The sequence below is a fragment of the Triturus cristatus genome, chromosome 10 (assembly GCF_964204655.1).
Source record: "Triturus cristatus chromosome 10, aTriCri1.1, whole genome shotgun sequence".
Lineage (NCBI taxonomy): Eukaryota > Metazoa > Chordata > Amphibia > Caudata > Salamandridae > Triturus > Triturus cristatus.
The window spans coordinates 528,441,391-528,454,345 of record NC_140593.1 but is presented as its reverse complement, the minus strand read 5'-3'; the positions used below and the strand labels follow the sequence as shown (position 1 = coordinate 528,454,345).

General features: G+C 42.3%; 1 protein-coding gene across 4 annotated transcripts in view; it reads left to right on the top strand.

Annotated features, from left to right (window-relative positions):
- The window catches only part of DPP6 (dipeptidyl peptidase like 6), a 2,129,336-nt gene that overhangs the window by 1,322,971 nt on the left and 793,410 nt on the right, over positions 1-12,955 (top strand). The window lies entirely within an intron of this gene.

Sequence of the window (12,955 nt, the reverse complement as noted above, 5' to 3'; positions counted from 1 at the left end):
GGACCAAAAGACAGAAATTCTGGTGTTTGGAGGAAAGGAGGATATTTGGTCTGCGGAATGGTGGCCTACATCACTGGGCACGTGTCCGACTCCCACTGTATTGGCCAAGAATTTAGGAGTTATGATTGACCCTACCTTGGGCATGGGCCAGCAAGTCAAGAGGACTATCTCCACATGTTGTGGCTTATTAAACATCTTGCGGAAGATTAAACACTACCTGTCCCTTCAAGCCAGAAAGCAAATTGTTGTTGCATTAAGAGGCTCAAGACTCGACTATTGCAATGCCTTATACTTAGGCATTAACAAGGGCCTACTAATGTGACTTCAAATGGTGCAGAATGCCGCCGCCAAATTCGTATTGGATCTCCCTAGGAGGGCTTCTGCTTCGGCTGCCAGAAAGACATTGCACTGGCTTCCAATTGAGGCCAGGATTTCGTTTAAGTCCCTTTGTTTGGTTTATGGGGCTTTGGCTTCCAATAGATCTGGAGGCCTAAGGGACCTGTTGGCCCCTTATGTCCCCTCTAGAGCTCTACGCTCCGCTAATAAACTTTTGTTATCGGTCCCTCGTGTTCGGAGAGCTAAGTGGGGTGGCAGAGCTTTTTCAATTTTGGCTCCCAAGCTCTGGAACACGCTTCCGGCTGATATCAAATCTCTTCCCTCACAACAAGTTTTTTGGAAGGCCCTCAAGACGTGGCTATTTGCCAAAGCCTACCCTTAGTTCTGGATTTGCCTTTTTGGATTTTTTTTGTTAGGCGCCTTGATGCCTTCGGGTTTAGTTGCGCGTTTAAAAATTTTCTTTCATTCATTCATTCACTCACTTATAAGTTCCTAGTAAATTTCACTAAAATTGCTCAGGGCCTGTATTTTTAAGTTTTGCATGTCCATGTAGTGAAAAACTCTCAAATTCGTTTTTCACTACTGCAAGGCCTATGTCTCCCAGAGAACAACATTGCGATTATCTAACTACATTTCTTAAGTGTAATTTCCAATTGTGAAGAGATGCAATTTTAAAGTAATTTTCGAGCATGGTGTCTCTGGAATCAGTTTAAAATCACAACTTATGGTGAAGTCGGGTTTTAAATTGCAATTCTGAAAATATCACTTTTAGAAAGTTGTCATATGTGTTTAGGTTTATACACACACTTAATCACCTACGATGTCTGCACTCTGTGTGAGCCACACTATTATTCGCATTTGTATCGTAGGAGAATACACAACAGCAATAAACCTTTCTAGTGTCAGTGTTTGTTTTATGCAACCCAAATGGCAACATACTATTAGGCTGCCAAAATAATATGTTCAGTGTGGGTTTAGATTCCATTCTGTTTCAAAGAGCCCTACGGTGGACTCTATTGATATAACAGATATCCCAAGTAAGAACTTATTGCTTTTAAGCACTATTTTACAACTTATTCCTTTAAAGAAATCATATCTCAAGTTCTACTTATTGGATTTTTGTCGTTTTGGTCTTTTTTATTTATTAAATGAACTCTATGTTTCTAGCCTGGTGTGGAATCTTTTTGTTTGGTGTTTACACTGTTTTACTGTTTGAAATGTTGCACAAATACTTTACACATTGCCTCTAAGTTAAGCCATTTTCAATTTTTGGCATGCAGGTTTTCTCCCAACATCCACAGTATCAAATGCTACTAACAGATCCAGAAGTATAAGAACAATGGATCGAATGTCATTCGCTGTTAGACGGAGAATGCCCAAAAACTGCCAGTAGCACAGATTCAGTGCAATTCTGAGGTCTAACTACTACCTTAGAGTATAAAAAAATGATTCTTGAGAAAGCAATTAAGTTAAATTGCAGCTGCTTTCTTTAACAGCTTGCTCTAAAATGCATGGTAGATAAAGGCCAATACGTACACAATTCTGAGTGACTAAGGAAAGTTTTCTCCAGTATTAGTAACATTATCTCCTGTGTGAGCTTTTTGGGAAGTGCCCCAGTGGTGTAAGAGTACTTTATAGATTGTTGTACAAAGGGAGAAATTATGTTAGCTACTTGCTTTAAATATCTCCCTGGGAAATAGTTGCTGTTATGTTTAAGAAATGTAGTTTGTTCACTCTTTAGACAGGAAAATGGTTTACGTTTTAAAATTTTAATATCAATTGTGAGAATCGTGACTGAGGAGACTCTGGAAAGCCATTACCACATTAGCCCGACCAATGTCCATCTAAAGGGACTCAACATTGTCCTCACAGTGCACTTCCACATTGACACATACGCTTGCAGTGGAAATAATTTTAACTTTGCTTGGCAGCTGACAGTTGTTTTAAGGGACAAGGGTCCCTTACTATGAAATACCTTAATACATAGAGATATAATGAAATCTATGTTAATTGTTCAAATGGAGGATAACACATTAATGAAGTGGGAAGCACAACAGAAAAAGGTCAGAAACCTTTAAGACAAGGAAATCATGTCACATATTTCAGAAAGTACCAATGCTCACACATCTAATTACATATCAGGTTTAAGAAGTCATGGTACTGTTTGCCGATGATGTTTCGACCTCTTTATAGAGTACTGGGATCATCATCAGGACATAAGGAATTATGCCTGAGACAAAAATTGCCTGCTCAAGGAATAGAAAGAGAGAAAAAGGGAAAGAGGGGAAGGAAGAGGAGCCATGGAAGGAAGGGGGAGGAAAAGATAAAATCAAAAGAATCTGTGAGTGATCTTATATAATACATATCGCCCAAACAATCAGTCCACGCACAAACGTGGTGAGGTGTCAACCACTGTGGAACATAAAAATATAGGCTATGATGTGGGTCATGGTGGTGATAACAGTGTGATCAGCTATTAAAGGAATAGAATGGTAAGATAAATAAGGCAAGGTTCACTCGAAATTGTGGTGACTAACCTAGATGAAGCAACCTGAGCTAAATACCCTGATAGCTATGGTATTAAGCAGACGGACTTAACTTAGGGCAATATATAAAGTATTTATGCAGTACCTTAACAATAATAAATTCAAAACACCAAACATTAAAATCAAAAACTGAATGAGAAAAACAGAGTACATTTTAGTTTTAAAAAATGACACCAAAATGACAAAACTCCAATAAGGGGAACTGGAGATATGATTTTTTGGGAGTGGGGGATAAAGACCTGGGTGCGATTTCAGGCTGACAACGATCTAGTGTGGGTCGCATACACCAAGAAGGTTCCTCTGGTCAACGATTTTACCTTTGGACTTAGTATTTTTTATGGATTCAAATTTGAAGCTATATCCAGCAAAGCTGGATTGAAATCAAACACCTTTGACACGAGGTGCCTCTGATGCTATGGAAGTACAATTATTTTCTAAGTCTCAACTTTTTCAGGGTTTCTGGAGCAGTTCCTCTGAGTAACTTCTTAGACTCTCAGGACTTCAGGACTAGCACTTAGTAGTCAGGACTCACTCCAGCAGAGGCCACCAGCAGGGTCCTTTCAAGGTTTAGTTTGTACTGGTCACTTCATGAAAAAGGTCTCTTGCAGCTTGTTGTGTCCCAGTAGCCAAAAAAGAGGTTAGGCAATGACATTTGGAGTCTACTTCTTTGTCTTGGGTACAAGAGAGAGCAGGACTAGTCTATCAGAGCCCCTCTCAGTTTATAGAAAGCAGGGTCCAGTCATCTTCTGATCTTCTGCAGGTCTAGTAAGTATTCTGAGGATGGTTCCTTAGAGAGTCACAGATATTGTTTGCACTAACCAGTGGGTGGTGGTGACTCTTGGGCCTTCCTTACCCAGTGGGATTAAACTTCCCAGGTGTAACCCTACCCACATTTTCAGCAGTTTCTGTTCAGCCTTATGCAATCCCACAATACAACTTAGTCCTAAAATTACAAATGGGGAAACCTCCATCTCTTGTGCAGAGCCCTTGTATCCTCTCTGAGGAGTGGCCAGAGAAATAAGCAGTCCTCTCCACTCTGTCCACTACAAATTGGTTATATGAGTAGCTGTCCTCCCACAGGGACTGGAGCCAGCCTGGCTAAGAGTGTGTCTGGAAACAAAGGCTTTGCCCTTCCTAGGTCTCTCCTGACATGGACCTATCTATAGGTAGGCTTCACCTCTGTCCCTTTCAAGTTAATGAAATTCTTGTAAGTTTCCTAGCTGACCTTGATGAACTGATAGGGGTCACATGCCCCACACCAGCACATCCTGTCACAATGCCTAAACCATTGTCGTGCTCTGGGAGAAGTTTTCATAACTCATTAATGTTAAGCACTGGCTGGACAACTGCTGGCATTCAAATGTTAGGAATGTCATCAGAAAGAAGGTAACTTTCTATAAGTTACTTTCCCTAAATATTTATTCAAAATCTAACTTCAACAATTAATTGGATTGACAGGTCTTCTACTGAATAGAATTGAGTTAGTGACGTCTTCAGATAGGCATGGCTAGAAGGGGCCTGGGTGCGACTTGGGTATCAGAACAGGCTCCTATACAAAGATCGGAGGCCTTTCAGTTAAAGGATTCTTGAACCATGGGTGCCTTCAACATTGTCGCAAAGAAAAGGGCACTATCCCTTGTGACTAGGTTAGAGAATAGAATCATCCTATTTTGAAAGCATTCTTCTATTACAAGCAGTGCTTTTGTGCAAGGCAGTTGTTCGCAGTCAAGAGGGCCTAAGATGTTTACATTCACCCAGTTATAACGTTATTTAAAGCATTGTTTCTCACTGACTGCCGTTATCTTTAATTTACCAGATACATCAAACAATAAGTTTCCTGAAATGGACTAGACTGAGGATGGCAGAGAGGGGAATGTATAATAGTGTGCTTATCAGGTTTCCTTATGGAAGAAATTGACCGACACTCCGGCATCTTGAGAAACGTAGTATGGTACTGTGTTCCTCCTCCTAGTGAGAAAAACAAAATATAACAAGTCTGTAAAATGACAAGTAGCTTCTTTTTAACTATATAGAGTTGGCTACAGAAACTAACCATTTTGTTGTAGTAGCTATTTTTTCAACGGATACTTCATATGGTGGCCAGGGCAGAGAAAATCAGTGGTTCTAGCCCACCTTAAATATTGCGGGGCTGCCACTACTATGGACAGCCGTCCTGTGGTTGATGGGTCTCTGAGTGAAGGAATTCCAATTGTGGAGCCAGCTGAGACTCCTTTTCCATATCTCTAAATGTGGTGGGGGTACCGCAAAGCAGCATGCAGGAGCTCAGCTAATTTATGGCAGAGCTCCCAGTAAGCTGAACTCCAAAGGACCTCCTATTTCAATCTATTGAATTCCAATGTCAGTGGCAGGCCTTAGTCCATATTTGATATTCTCATCAATGTGATAACTTTTGTGATACTATTTTGCCAATTTGTGAACCTCGTGTAAACCATGCTCTTGACATCTTGGACCACTTTGTTTGTCATATGGTTTCATGATATGTTTTAATGTGTCTTTCTGGATCTGATATAGGTAATTTATTAACAGTTTGAAATATGTGTTTTATTTATTTATGCCACACAATTACTTCAGAAACCAAGCCTTCAGCCTACTGGCATTAAGTGAGCTTTGTAGAATTTGAAAAGTCAGTCGTCGTTCTGTGTGAAACTATCAAAAACCTTTTTTGGTTATTGTCTGACCCTAGATCCACCTGTGGCCCCACTTGTCCACCATCCCCGTGAAAGCAGGGCAAATTCATAACAAATGTTCTTTCTTGCGCCATGCATTTTCTTATTTTCAGGTCCTCTCCAATTGAGGTGAGCGCCCAGAGAAATAGGTCTCCCTGTGAGGCCATGGAGAGGGTTATTCCAACGAGCAGGCCCACAGGTCTGCTTACCCAGACACCAAGGATACTTGAACATAGGGGTAGAACTTCAGAGACTATTTCTCTGGCTGGAATACAAATGCAAAAGTATTTTACATATAGTTTGCCTTCAACACTCAAGACAGTAACGATACGTTCACCACGGTGGTGGTTACACAATGGGACTGCAGTTCTGAAAAAGGTGTTTGGCCATTTGGGAGTACTTGATTAGCTCTGAAACCGGTGGAAGGAGTTGACATGAAAGGTTCAGTGCTCAACACACTTGATATTACCTTTGTGTTAGGACTGCATTGTGTTAAGATGTCATTTGCAAACCAACTCACTCTCTTGATGTTTAGGTTAGTGTTGCAACCGAGACAGAGAACCTACACATAATCACCACTTAACATACTGTGAAGGCACCCCTTCTGATACAAACCAAGAGAGATGACTACTGCAGAATAGCAGTATCCATGGATGATGCGCACTGCTATATAGGTATTAGAAACTGGGTTATTCGTTGACTGGGGTGTGAGCCCTGGTCAAGCAGCAACAACAATCCTAGTCAGTGTAAGGCACAAGCAAACCCCAAATTAACCTGTGCTCAACCCACTGGTAGCTTGACAATGCTGTTGGGCTTCACTTAGAGGCTGTGTAAAGTATTTGTGCAGCACTTCAAACAGTAAAACAGAGATAATACCACACAAAAAGATCCCACACCAGGTTAGGAAAATGTAGCTTAATGTAATAAATAAAACAAGAGCAAAACAAAAAAAATCCAATCAATAAAACCCGAGTTGTGAATTTTTAAAGAATAAACTTCAATGTAGCACCTAAAAGCATAAAGCGTCAACCGTGGCTATCTGGGGATGTGCTGGACCGGGTCAAAGTCGAATGTTCAAGCCGACCATGATGGGGCTTGGGTCGGATACAGTCCAGATTAGTCCCGCTGAAGGTTTACCTTCTCAAGTTTTGTGCCAAGAGTCACACTCGCATTTGAGATTGCCGTATGGATCAAGGAGAGCGTCACAGGCAGCAGTTGGTGTGGTGCGAAGGCCGAGCATCGCGGACAGGTGGACTGGAGTTTCATGCAGGCTTCACACGAGCAGTGGATGCTGCTGTGGAAAGAGTCGGCTGCTGGGGGCACACAATGATTTCTGATGTAAGCGAAGTGGTTCTGGTGTGAACAGGCCTGTTCGCAGTTGTGAAGAGTCCAAGAGCTTGAATTAAGAGCCTGCTGAGCCACACCAGGGGCCCAGGACTTGAGGGGCACCACTTGGGTGTCAGGAACTGGCTGAAGGCCGTCCAGGAGCTGTTGGGGAGCCTTTTATGTCCATGAGGCTCAGATCAGGAGGCCCTCGGACTAGCCCTTTGAGTCACTGTGGGGTCCTGGGTTCAAGATGGATTGCAGGTCCAGTTCTTTTTCTCCAGACAAGAAGGCAGCAGGCCAGAATAGCAGGACAGCAGTTCCTTCAGAGCAGCAGTGCAGCAGAGTGGCAGTCCATTTAGCAGCACAGCAGTCCTTCTTCGCATAATATCCACAGGTCCAGAAGTGTACTGAAGTGGTGGTTTCCGAGGTCCTTCTTTTACACAATGTTGAAACTTCTGGAGGCATGCCTCTGAAGTACACAGAGGCCCTGCCTTCCCTGCCCTGGCTCCAGACCTTTGTGTGGAGGCAGGACACAGCCTATTTAAGTATAAGTAGGGCTGTGCCCAGCTCCTCCCTTCCATCCTGCCAGTAATGGACCATCCAGTCACACCTAAGCTCCCACTGTGTGTGGAAGTTAGGAGGAATACACAAAACCCAACTACACCCAGTCATGTGACCAGAGACAGGCTGCAGGCACCAAATAGCTACTGCAAAACATTGCCAGCTTTCTAAAAGTGGCAGTTTAAGAACTTTAATTTATGTTTAATAAATTAGGATTTTGAATTAGGTTTCCAGAGACACCCAATATGAACCAGTGATCTCTTCCTATTTTCAAATTATACGTATAAAATGTACTAAGGCAACTCCAATGTTATCCAATGGGAGAGACAGGCCTTGCAGTAGTGACAAATGAATTGAAGAGTTTTTTCAATACCCGAACATGTAAAACTTAAAAGTACATGTCCAAGCTTTTAAATACATAGAACCCTGTCCTTGAGGCTTTCTAAGGCCAACCTTAGGGGTGGCGTACATACATTAAAAAGGAATGTTTGGGCCTGGTAGAAGGTTTATTTTGCCAGTCGAATTGGCAGTATAAAACTGCGCACATAGGCTCCGCAATGGCAGGCCTGAGACATGTTTAAAGGGCTCCTTCAGTGGGTGGCGTAATGATTGTTGCAGGCCCACTAGTAGCATTTAATTTACAGGCCCTAGGCACTTGTAGTGCCACTTTACTAGGGACTTACAAATAGATTAAAAATATGAAAACTGGGTATACGGTAATTCTACCTTGTTTTAAGGAAAGAGCACAAGCACTTTAGCAATGATGAGCAGTGGTAAAGTGCACAGAGTCCTAAGGCCAACAAAAACAAATTCAGCAAACATTTAGGAGGAGGAAGGCAAAAAGTCTTCCGAAGACCCTGTAGAGAGGGCCAGGTCCAACAACGAGGAACCCATGGAAGTGTCCAGACACACTAGATGGGTGAGGGTTCATCATCCAATGATAAACCATTGACGTAGGGATTGACTAGTGAAATAAAATCAGCCCTCCAAACAATCGTTGCACATTTTTATAAGACAAACCTAAAATTGTAGGGGTGGCAGGCTAACAATTCTTGAAAATTCTCTTTCATGGTAATTAACATCCACTTTTGTACGAAAAATTGTTCTTACTGAATTTGATGTTGCAACACTTTCAATCGAAACTGGGGAAATGGTCTATCTTTGGCCAAAGGCACATCCAGGAAAGCGGGAAGAGGAATGCCCTAAACATCTTCCCAGCTCACGGCAGGGAAACCCAAGAGGGTTTCAGCAACTTGTGAGGCCGGCCCAATTTATATATTGTTTTGCTTATGCAAAAGCCCACCACCATATTGCAACCAATCTGATGAATGAATCAATGGGCAACCTGTCAGGATCAGATATTGCTGTCTCTGCGGGTGAGCTGCATTGCCAATTCCAGATTCATGTTTAGATGCTCGAATGGACCAGTTACAGTGTTTCTGTGACGAATATAATGAGCGCCTGATTTAGGCTTGGGTGGTACTGGAATGATATTGGCTCTCTGAAAAAGTGTTAAACTATTAGGCAAATCAACTGATAGAATTACCTCCATCCAGAGGCGCAACTAGAGCCAAATTTCGGGGGGGGGGGGGGGGGGGGCTAAGAAAAAATTTCGGGGGGGGCTGAAACTTTAAGCAATAGGCAGAGTGGAGCTGCAGGGGCTCTTAGAAGGGGTGAAACAACAGCAAGGCCTCATTAACATGCAAATGGTCTTTTAAAGACCTGTGAAGTGCTCGGGTGCGGCTGTGTGTGTGCGCCGGGAAGCTGTCTCATCCCGGGCTGCACACACGACGGGGTGGGGGGGGGCGGGGGGGGGGGGGAATGAAGCCCTTCGAGTCCAATGGGTGTTGCGCGCCTGCCTCCATCACAGGATGGCTGTAAATCTGTGTGAGAATGGACTGGTGAAATTATGTCCATCCAGGGAAAGTTAATTCCACTAGTGGAAGTAAGTCCCTAGGGGGGCTGGGGGCCACAGTTTAATTCTCCTCCAGAAATCAGAGGCCCATTACTACCTCAATCCGATTCAAACAATAAACTGAACTCCAGAAACATAGTTATACTGAATTTAACAAGAGTACGAGCAACAGCAGTAGCAGTGATATTATTTACTATTAATAATGAAACAAATAATACAACTGATAACAGCATAATAATATAATATATTGGTTCTCTAACCCCTATATAAAAACCTGTCTCTTATTTCTTTAGACTTTTGACACACCTAATCGCTGATTAAAAAGAAAGGTCGTCAGAACTCAACTGTAATAACTTATTACAGTCGATTTCTGGCATCACAGTGCCTGCTGCCAGAGGCAGAGGCTGAGGGGAATGAAGGTCTGCTCATGCATGACAGCATGTACTCATTGAGTAATTATAGAAAAGTTAGAATCTTTCTGCATGTTTCTACTTAACCATTTTTTTTTATTAACTTGTATTAAACTGCTTCTAATACCTTTTTGCAGTAAACATCTAACAGTGATTTGATGTGTTTCATTTTGCACCGGAGATTTTATTTTTATTCTTCGTGTTTGCAAACATGCTTCTCTTTCGTATGAAGGAGCTATACACCAAAGACTTGAAGGGGTTTCTGGGACTGGTGATGGTGCGGATGTTTATTATAAGGAATAAAGTATCCCCTGCTGTACATGATAAGGTTATTGCAAGTAACTTGGAGTTCCATAACCTTGTAAAGGAACTTGGACTCCCTACAATGTACGGTGGTCGATACCATATCTACATTCTTTTTCTCATTATTATTATTACTGTTACTATTATTTTTTGTAGCATTATTAAGAATAAGAATAACTGTTCGTGTAGTGCACACCACAAGCTGAATTCCCCACCTAAGCACCATAATAACTAGGGTTTTTGTTCCCCACCTCCCTGTTAATCATTTCATCAGCCTGAAAGTGATGAAAGATGGCGCTGACCAGGCCAGGCTTCGAACCTGTGGCCGGCAAGTCTCTGGCAGCCCCAGAAACGTCTCAGGTTGCCCTGAGATCTGGGCCTCTCCTATCCTAGTGTCATTGCAGTATGACGGGTTGTGTGGCTTTACTTCATGATTTCAATTAAGCAAATACAGTTATCTGTTCACGCTCATCACGTTATTTCGGTGCAAATGCAAGGTTATTGTTTCACTGTGATGTACACCTTTGTCATCAATATATTTGTTCTATGGCTTGTTTCTTCTGCCGTTCCTTCTTTTAGAATATCATCTGGTAGCGGGTCTAAATATAGCCAGGTTCTACATTGAAGGATTGCGCTAACAGACGCTTTGGCATTAACAGGATGTATTGTATAACACCAGTCTGTTACAGATTAGGACATTTGTTATGCTCATGTTGCACTTCGCTGCCACCTAGTGGACTTTCCTGGCATTAGATAGTGATTCATGGATTCAAAGCTCTCTCAGCTTCTGAACTATGGGAGACAGAACTAAGTGAAATATGTTCACAACAGAGGCGCAACTAGAGCCAAATTTCGGGGGGGGGCTGAGCAAAAATTTCGGGGGGGGGGGGGCTGAACTTTAAGCAATAGTCAGAGTGGAGCTGCAGGGGCTCTTAGAAGGGGTGAAACAACAGCGAGGCCTCATTAACATGCAAATGGTCTTTTAAAGACCTGTGAAGTGCTCGGGTGCGGCGGCTTTTTCGCCCGGGAAGGTGTCTCATCCCGGGCTGCCACACACGACGGGGGGGGGGGGGGGGGGGAGGCTGAAGCCCTTTGAGTCCAATGGGTGTTGCGCGCCTGGTTCACAATGTTACATTTTGGAGCAGATATTAGAAATTTTTCTCGATAGGGTAAAAAGAGGGATTTTTTGGACGTCCGCAGTTTTGTAACCAAGGTTCAGACTGTGTTTCAAATTTTCTTTGTAAATGGAAATTGCCTTTGTAAAGACGCAGATGGCTGTGAGTACTACGTATCTTTTGAATGTAAAGAGGGAAGCACTTCCATCTGCTTGCTTGTTCTTCTCTCTTCTACCAATGGAATTACACTGCACAGACCGAATTATATACCCAGCTATGTGTCTACGGTATTTAGTTTGTTTGTAAAGGTAGACTCATGTGGTCATATGCAGGAGCTCCCTTGTGGTCCCTGCCGGACTCCTTACAAAGTAATGTAATCAGTTGGGAGGTATCTAGGTGTTGTCAATACATTTTAGGATGTGATGTGTTCAGTTAACGGTTGCATGCCTAAGAACAAAAACATGTGTTACTGAGCTCCATGTGTGGTGTGGTGTCATTTGAGTGCTTCAGAGCTGAGGTGGATGCAACAGTAAAAGCTCTCTGCATTTTTTTTTAATTCATCAGCGGTAAATTGCACAGTCTATACTATCACCACACTGCACCATGAGAAGTAGTTTTATGGTTGCCAGTAGTTATAAAAAAAAATTCATTTGAAACAACTAATTTACATGCAGCTGTCAGTGATCACCATTGGACAATTTAAATGATGCAAATTTGACCAACAACCACCAAAGAAAAATGTCTAAGGGGCTGAATTAAATCCTGGCAGTGAGGATACTCCTTTGCAAAGGCTTGGTGGAAGGTTTAGGTTGCACCTGCATGAATGGAGCTCACTGATTTATTTATTTATAAAGTTTTATATAGCGCGAACGTGACCCACAGGGTATCAGAGCGCTTTATAGTATTACAGTATAAGAACATAAATGGATGAGGTGGTATACACGCATACAAATGTGTCAATTCGTACAAAAGAGATATAAAATATATGGATGACAAACAGAGAGGACTGGGAATCTGCAGGACATTGTACAATATACAGTTATTGAGCATTAGGTGATTGTGCTAGCAAACATACATATAATATCTTCATTCGATTCACAATGGATATAAAGTATATAGATAACCAAGGGGGACCCGAGGCCAGCTAAGCTTTACACTACAGACAGTTATTGAGCATTAAGGTTTGTGGTATTAATCTTACATAAAATAGTCTTGTTCATTCCACCGGAGATAGGCAATGGTGTGTGAGTCTTATAGATGACTCAGTGACAGCCTAGAAATGAGACTTAGGATGTGAATTTGTTCATTAGTAGTATTTTTACTTCTTTTTTGAATGCAGTAAAGGAAGAGATTCCCCGCACTACTGGAGGTAAGGAGTTCCAAGTCTTTGGTGCAATCCCTGAGAAAGCTCTGCAGCCAGTTCTCTTCTTATGGAAGGATTGAGGTTTCAGAAGGAAAGTACTCGCACCTCGTAGTTGTCTGCAACCTCCAGACCTTTCCAGCTTTAGAGCCAAGTAACTGGGAGTATTGTTATGAATTGCTTTGTGTGTCATGCAGTCCACTTTTAGGTGTATTCTTGCCTCGTAAGGCAACAAGTTCAGGGCTTTCAAGGTCGGAGAGATGTGACTATTTCTTTTGGTTCCTGATACCAGTCTAGCCGCAACATTCAGTGATGCTCTCAGCAGAGCCAGCTTATATTTGGGGAGACCACAGAGAGTGGTGCTTCCGTAGTCTAATCTTGGCAGCACTAGGGCTT